Genomic DNA, 9,385 nt, shown 5'->3' on the forward strand with positions numbered 1-9,385 from the left:
CTTTGCATCATGCTTTGTCCTGTGATTTCCAAACTACACTGCTAACACATGCCAACACATATTTAGAGATTTGTATCTAGACCTGATGCTTTCTTTTCAATTAAAATCCTCTTTTAATAGGGATTTTCCATGTTAACGGCAAAAAAAAAATATGATACAGGCAAGTTTTCCCTGAGGTGATATTAATGTCTCCATTATGATGAGAACTGCCCATTGCTTAATCACAGTATTGGAGGAGACCTCTAGAGATCTAGTTCAACCCCCCTGCTCAAGCAGGGACACCTACAGCATGTGGGACAGGGTCACATCCAGGTGGGTTTGGAAGGTCTCCATCTGTAGCCACATGTTTTCTCATAGCTTATGGTTTGGACATAGTCTTTGATGACTGAAAGGACTGAAGGGCTGAGATTTTCTTCAGCTTTCATGCACAGAAGGACATGCTTCTGTGTCATGGACATAGAACACACATCAGTTTCCAAAAACTATAGTAATTTGAATAATGCTTATTATCAATAGGATGGCAAGACTTAAGCTTGCTGCAGGGATTGTACATAATATCCACTAACAAGAATGATCATTARCATGCCAGCTCCATGTTAATGTGAGAACTTACTCTTCAAGTTTTCAGTGCCTGTTTCTTATATGTAATCATTTTGCATAATCTCATTCCCAACTACAAGAAATGTTGATTATTTAAAATATTGCTAAATACAATTTATTTTGGAAGACTATTTTCAACAGTCAGTGAATATAATTGCCCTATTTTTGTGACATTCTGTATTTTCTTTCAGATCTTTTATTCAAATATATATGTATATTAAAGTTTATTTTAATTCCTGAAACTAGTTAAATTTTCAAACATTTATTTCTCTAAACCGTACACATGTACATGATTGAATGCTATGCAGTGCCTAGGACCTTCAGACCAAAAAAAAAAAAAAAAGAGGGAGGGAGAGAGAGGGAAAGGAAGCACTGTGAAAAGCCTAGAAATAGCCATTAAGTTTAAATGATGTACCACTGGTCAAATACTATACAGAAGAAAAGTAAAAATGAACACACAACACTTTTTTGCCCACAATTTATTTAAGCTAAGCAGATTCAAAAAAAATCAATCTTGGCAGAAACATCCGAGGTCAAAGGCTCACCAATTTAAARGCAGACATTATAGGACTTAAAAATGTGATCCAGCTTTTGTCTATGTACTGCTGCCTCTACAGTCATTAAGCTAAATGGCAATTGGGTAAATGARCGCCACTTTTTGAGAATAATGCTGTCTTAGAGAGGGTCTCATTTTAGCTCTTAATGAAATAGTTCACCATTTCTCACTAGAAAGAAAAACTTCAGACCTCAGCAGAGAAACTCATATACAATAGTTTAATAATCTTTCAGGGTTCATGATACATACGGACTAGAAAAGGCACTTTGCTTCGGCATTTCCAGTCAAATGGCTGTTCTTCATCTAAAAACAAGCTTTTAGAAAAGGAAGGAAAAGAAAGACTATTGCAATTTTTCTCTTTCACAGAATCACAGAATGGTTGAGGTTAGAAGGGACCTCTAGAGATCATCTTGCCCAGCCCCTGCTCCAGCAGGGACACCCAGAGCACAGGGCGACATCCAGGCGGGTTTGGAAAATCTCCAGAGGAGACTCCACAGCCTCCCTGGGCAGCCTGTGCCAGGGCTCTGTCACCCTCACAGGAAAGGAGTTCCTCCTCACATGGAGATGGAATTGCCTGTGTTTCAACTTACACCCATTACCCCTTGTCCTGTCACTGGCCACCACTGCGAAGAATTTGGCCCCTTCCTCCCTACATCCTCCCTGTAGGTATTTATACATGTTGATAAGATCCCCTCTCAGTCTTCTCTTCTCCAGGATAAACAGGCCCAACTGACTCAGTCTTTCCTCATACGATAGATGTTCCATTCCCTTAACCATCTTTGTTTCTCTCTGCTGGACCTTCTTGAGAAGCTCCACATCCCTTTTCTACTGGGAAGCCCAGAACTGCACACAACACTCCGAGTGCAGTCTCACCAGAGCTGAGTAGAGGGGCAGGATCCTCTCSTTTGACGTGCTGGCAACASTGCTCCTGATGCAGGCCAGGATCCCATTGGCCTTCTTGGCCACTTGCTGTCAACCAGGACTYCCAGGTCCCTCTCTGCAGAGCTGCTCTCCAGCAGGTTAATCCCTGATCTGTCCTAGTGTCTGGGGTTATTCCTCCCCAGGTGCAGGACCCTGGTCCTTGTTGAACTTTATGAGGTTCCTCTCTATGAAACCTCTCTAYGAGAAATCAGCCTCTCTATGAGGTTTCATAGGTTGATTTCTAGAGTTGCAAATTTTTGTTAAAATTCATTCCAATCAGAGTGAAACGTGTTTTTCAGATGACAAAACATGCTGACCTTTCATCTTAACGTTTAGGCAACAGAATAATGTTTAGTCCTCATATAGCACAACTCCTTGTCTGTCTTCTTTAGAAACTTTCAAAGGTTTCCCAGYATTCATCATTCTGATAAATGAGCAAGGTACCTTTCTGAAGCACCACACATGCAGCATGAGGAGCAAGCTAGAGGAATTATAGGTCTGAGTACAGCTGYAGAACTATGATTTCGCTGTAACCACAAAGACATGGTGGGACAGCTCGCATGACTGCARTGTTTCCATGGATGCGTATAGGCTSCTTGGTAAGGACAAGCTGGGACAGTGAGTAGTGGGGTGTTGTTTTTCATGTGTGATGTGAAGGTCTGGGGCAGCCTTGACCATGGAATGGTGAATTACAGCATCCTGAGGCGAGAAGAAAAAAGTAAAAAGTAGGGTTTGTAATTAATATAGGTCTATAAATATCTCTTCAACWGAATATTTTATTTGCTGCTTGAACTTCAGTAAACTTCTAGCATYCACAACATCCTACGGCACGAGATCCCACAACTGAACTAAGCATCATGAAAAGAAACACCTAGCTCTGGGAATTAGTGTACGTTCAGTGGCAAAGACTGGGTAAAGAGGGGTAATGTAGTGATCACTCAGAGGAGGTTCTTACTTAGCTCTATAAAATCCAGTATGAACGTCAGTGCACTTTTTCTTAGAGTATAGTATGGCTTTGTCTTGTTTCTTGTCTTTCCTCTTTCAACGTTCTGTTCTTCATGATACCATTGCTCTTTTCTGTCACTGGCTGTTTTTTCTGTTCCACTTTTTTTTTTTTTTTCTGATTCCTTCTTGCAGTTTTACAATAGGTAAAACATTTTCAAATAATAATAGCTACTGAAATACAATTTTCGGTTCATTATATCTAAATTTTCATTAAAAATTAGGCATAGGATCTCTCATCAAAATACCTGGCATTTATGTTCCTTCCTTTGCTTTGTGAGACTGATGAATCTAAATTCAAAGCAGCCAATTTCATGGACTGAAATTTTGTAACTATGCACAAGAAACATATTTGACCATTTTTTTTTTTAATATTTAACTTCTGTTTATATATATGTGGCTGAGTAGGCCACTTTTCCTTTGACATTCATGATTTTCTCTTTTATTTCTTACAGTTGATGAAGCTGTCTTTGCTCTCTCTTCAAAGCTGAACTTTGACTTACTTGAAAGAGACTGTCGTGGCTTGTGAAAGTATCAGGCACTTGCAAGTAGAGTATGTGGAAATATAATAAAACTTTACATTTGCAGACTTGAAGAAACACATGCTCTCTCTGCTTTGGAAGGATCAGGACATCAAAACCACAGAAGTTCCAGTGGGTGTAATAAAACACCTCAGGGGACCATCCATATGACTTGACACCTAGAGGAAACGCTGGGTAATTGCCACCCACAATTTTGAAAGGATGGATGAGTAACAAACTCAACTGCCAGTCAAGGAGACAGTTTTGTGGGAAGGATGATTCATTAGAGAACAATATGACTCTTTTTTTTTTTTTCTTTTCATTTTTATTTCCCTGCCTGCCTGCTACCTAAGATGGCAAGAAGAGGAAAAATAGTGGCTAACAGCAGAAACAAGGACAGGTCAGAAAAGGGTATTGAAGTCTTTCCTGGTGCCTATGTGTGGCTTACATACCCATTGGAAAGCAGAGGAGTTTCGTGAGTCCACAGGTGAGCACTGTGAAGCAGCATGATGAAAGTAACAGTGACTGGTGTGGCTACCAGGTATCCACTATTTTGCCTGGTTCTGAAAGGACTCTTATGATTATGAGACTGCCACGTGTTTCCCATCATGTACCTCTGTCTTACAAAGYGCGTTCACACAAGGTCGTAACTCTTTGTCTTTTCTACCCAGAGTGAAGTGCTGTTGCTCTGAATAAACCCTTCACGTGGTAGGTGTGCAATAGCTATCCTGACCATAGTAGCTAAAACCAAAGTAAACTGTGTTTTTCCTGTTTTCAATAACCATAGCAGTAAATCATCAGGGAACCTTGATGTTAACAAAGATCACATTTCCAGCAAGCACCAGAAATTGCAGAAAGAACAAATCTGGCCTCTTTCGGCACTGCTGCTGGACAGGTCTGTGGGTTCCTCATGTTTTATCTGTGAGGAAGGTGGGATACAGCAACACAGTAGGTGAATGCAAAAGTCTCCACTGAGCCTCTTGATTGAGCAGTCCCAGGTACAGATGTGGAGCCCAAGCTTTGAAATCAGATGCAAGAGACCTGAGCAACAGCTCTTAAGAAGAGTTGTGCCCATGCCCAGCATCCATGGCGCACAGTGGATCCTTTCCACGTTAGTGTTGGTTCACTCCGTCAAGGGCATAGGATTCTTTGCTGTAAAAACTTTTGATTTTCACATCCATAGAAAGCATCTTTGACAACATTTATAAATATTGGGATCAAAATTGGAAACCTAAATCCGTGCTTAGATACTTCAGTAAATTATAATCTGTGCTGTTATGGGTCTTTCACCTCAAACAGAAGCAAAACAAACAAACAAACAAAGCCCCAACAAACYATTCTTAGATGGTAAGATTAATTCTCCTAAATTTAGGAATCTAGAAGTGAAGTGTCTAGTCTAAGCTAATAGTCTGGGTGGGAGGAATTGCCTCTCAATGTGACCRTTTCTGTGTTGTCTACAGAGAGAATCTACATGACAGATTCCATTAAACATCTAACCTGCAGCAGRGAGAAAACCCACTTGTATTTACATTTAGCCGTGGGGATGCTTGGGGGAGACATTGGAAAGCGGCAACTACTGCACTCAGCTGCTGCTAGACAGTAATGGTCAATAAAAGGTTTTAATACTCATTTGCAGCCAGATGCCTGGTTTAAACTACAATATTCCCTCTGGCTTATGGCCTCAATTATAAAACTAGCTGCATCTCTGAGTCCTGCTGCAATGATATTCAGAGTATTCTTTTCAAGTGATAAAACTCCACATCCACTTCTCTTTCTTACTCTCCTGTCTCAGCCGATGAGCAAGTTGGCTTGTAAGAAACTTTTCTTCAGGATTCATGGCCAAGCAAATTCTGTAAGACACAATATAAATTGAATATTCATAAGGTATAAGAGTCACAGAAGAATGTTAAAATAGAAAAAGATCTGAACAACTTTTTGTTTTACCAAACACATTATTATCTTAAGATGCCTTGCTTATTCCAAGTATTGGCAGTAAGGGGATGTGGGGCTTTGCAGACACTCTGCTTGCTTTCTTCTGACCTGTAGGATACAGGTATTCTTAATACTTGATACAGGGATTCTTAATATTTGTGGCTACAGTCTGTGACTTCCTATTTCCACAGCAGAGGAAAAACTATGSTAATGATAAAGGTATCATTTTAAAGGCCCCAAAACCTACAAATTCAGCCAAGTATCAGCTTCTTGTGTATCTTTAAATTAAATAAAACTTAATTATCAGATACTCCTTAATRCAGAACAGATTATCAGGCAAAAGATCCAAATAATATGAGAAAATACTGATATTTCCCACATTTTTAGTTATGTTTTTTTCTAACCTTGAATCTCAAATTTCTGTATTTATTGCTACTCTGAGTAAAATATGTAATCATCTCATAATTCAATGAGAGAATATGATTAGAACAGGAGTCTGAGAATTTCATTCCTACTGAATTTCAATTATCTTTGGTGCCCAACCAGATGCACGCAACTTTCTATTGAATATAAATACTTCATTCATTTCTCTCTGTCAAAACTTTTGCATTACACTCAGAAACAACAAATCAAAGTCTCAAATAGAAAAGTAGGTATCCTAGATAGATACATTAATCTTCATTTTGATGAAAAGCACTGAAGAGTTCATCACAGGAAGTGAAACAGCAAAAAAAAATATAAAATTTATATGGAACTCTATTTTAGTGGAGAAGAGTTTTCATTAAAGTCATATTTCCATAAACTGCGTACTGATCAGATTGTTTCTCAGTAATGAATATGAAGATACAGATTCTCTGAAATTAAGGTGTTCAGTAGTCCGTTCAGTAGAACATTTAGATACATATTTAAATCAGCATTCTCAAATTGTATGCATGTGAAGGAGACTGATGTCCCACTGAAGACAGTGGAAACACTAAGTACATGTTTAATCTTTGCTGAATAGGAATGACTTTAAGAAAATGTTTTCAGCATTTAAGAGTGAGGTAAATGCTATGCTGCTTCAAAGCCTGATATTAAGATTTAACACTCCATATTTTGAAACTAGCATGTTAACGCTGTATTTTTAAACTTCTAGGATATTTATGATAAATATCTATGTGCCTTAAACTGTCACATTCCATTCTCATGTGTTTTATTTTAATCTGTTTCCCATTATACACTTGCAAGAAGCACTTAAATACACAGCTAAATCTGTAGTTATCCATCTGCCTATTTCAAGCATGATATATGCAAATTCCACCTACCTGTTTGGCAGCGCAATCTGTTTTGTAAATTCAGTGTGATGTGATATGGCAATTATATAACAAAAAGTCAAGCTAGCGTGCCTGTCGGGATTGTATGAGATGAAGGAGGAATGACAGAGCTACAAATAACAGTCCTTAACATGGGGTTTTGGGTTGTTTCAGTCTATTTTAAGTTGCTCAACTCTGAAGTGCAATGAAGAAAAAAGGCGACAACTCAGATAGAAAAACCCCTTTTAACTTTAGTCTATCAAARCTGGAAAGGTGCCTAGCATCCAAATTGCCTAGTGCTCTTGAAGGAAATTGCAGCCTTAGGAAAATTCTGCTTATTTTATGTTGTTTAAGTTTAACCTACTTAGTGCAAATTGATTACACTTTTAATGTGGCTCAGAGAGTATTTAAGGACCAAACTATGACATTTACTGGTACCAATTTTTGTTTTTTTTTCAGTGCTTGGAGTAAAATTAGCAACTGAATGGCCATTTTCACAGTGCTGTTGTCATTCTTAATACTACCCTAAAGTGRAAGGAGTGGGGCTGTCTACAGTGTCTATAGGTTGACGAGATTAATGGATTGAGGGGAAAGAAGGAGAATAACGATTTAGTTCAGCAGCAGGGCACTTTCACTAGGAAGGTATCCTCAGGAATAAATGGACTATATTTGCTTATTACAATCAGATGGTGCAGTATGTACCTGTCTTTATTATAACATTTTCGGTTGTCATAGAACAGTGGATCCTCCACTCTAACCAAGGTGCATGTGGTGCAGGCACCATTAACCCTGCACAAGAGAGCAGCAGCATAGAAAAATGCAACMTTTTGGCCTAAACCTTAGAAGTGCTTCAGTCAGCACTTCTCAAGGGACTGCAGCACAGTCCAGGGTTGGGGATGGGCAGGTATTTTTACACTCTTCAGTGACCTGCTGGGTAAAACGTGGACTTTCAAAGGCACAGCAGCCTCTCAGTGTGTTGTCTCTCCAGTTGCTTGGGATGCAGTGGCTTTTTATCCAGTTCTGGATAAAATCTGGATAAAACTTGAGAATTCTTGAGAATAAGAACCCAATTATTATTGTTCTTATTCTCAAGTGAGCACCCATCCCTGCCCCATCTCCCTGTGCTTCACCCCTGGGTACYTGTGATGCTAACAGCAGTAGAATTGTGCACATCAACCAAGAGTGTGCAGCTCCACGATGCCGACTACAGGAAGCTGTTTGACTTTTATTGAAGCTGAATTAAAGTGAACAGGAAGGACACAGGCTCTACCCCTGGTAGCTGTAACTCTATTTTCCCTCCTTTGGGATGTATCCAGTGATATTAGCTGATGCTAACCTGCCGGGCTGAATATCTCCCAGAGCTACAGTCCCAAAATATCTATCTGCTACAGTAAAAAGAAAACAAAACTATTACAATATACTAGATTAAATAAAAAAAAAAAGAAAAGAAAGAAAATTAAAGACAAAGGGATCAGGAAAAGCACATGGAGCACAAAAGAGAATTCTATTTGGTTCAGCAGGTAGCATCATTGAGAAAAAAGCTTGGGGACAAGTGTAAAAGAAAGAAAATTAAAGACAAAGGGATCAGGAAAAGCACATGGAGCACAAAAGAGAATTCTATTTGGTTCAGCAGGTAGCATCATTGAGAAAAAAGCTTGGGGACAAGTGTAAATGCACAGTTCCTGAGGTGGCCTTTCAGGGACTGTCCTCAGTGGAGCCCCTGTCTCACTCAGGGCTGAGCTATCTCCAAAGGACAGCCAAGGACAAGCTCTCATCTGTCATTGAGGGTCAGGGGCACTTGCACAGGCAGCTTGAATAGAAAACAGCCCCCTCTGCACTTGTAAGATGAAATGATGGGAACACTTTATTTTCAATACGAAAACCAGGTGGAGCTCTATAAGAAGACAGTCATATACTGTGCGCTGCTTTCATTTGTAGTCTAAAGATAATAAGCTTGTTTCCTTGCTGTACCATTCAGAACAGCTTCTTAGAGAATATATTTAATGAACTTATGCACTGGGAGCCGGCTGGCTGATGTGTTATGATGGCCTGGTATGGATGGAAATGCTCATACAGCACCAAAGCTGCTTATGATATTTGAGTCTGAATGCTCTTTGTATGGAGCAAAAACATGATCAGTCAGGAAAAGATTCCATCAGACAAAGAAGTATTTCACAGATGTCATTTGCTAGGGCTTAAGAATCTACCCATTAAACAGAATCTGACCATATAGTGCTACATTTTAATATTTTACTGAACTGCTTTCAGCTACTTTTCCAGACAAGAACTGCATTTTCAAGGCTGCATTATGTTAGACTGATCACTAATTTTATTAGGGAAAGGGAAAGGATCTTTCAGGAAAAAAACATTACTTGAATAGTTTCAACACGATAACTCATAATGAAGTTGATGGCACATCTTTTGCTAGAACATACGTGKTTGATTAAAAAAAAAGCACATAAAACTTTGAACCAAAATTAAAATAAATTAATATCTTATTTAGAGAACTCCTGTCAAGTAAAGGCTGATACAGATCTGAGTGACTTTTTCATTTCATTCAG

This window comes from Nothoprocta perdicaria, unplaced genomic scaffold, assembly GCF_003342845.1.
Source record: "Nothoprocta perdicaria isolate Ctin4 unplaced genomic scaffold, notPer1 scaffold_174, whole genome shotgun sequence".
Lineage (NCBI taxonomy): Eukaryota > Metazoa > Chordata > Aves > Tinamiformes > Tinamidae > Nothoprocta > Nothoprocta perdicaria.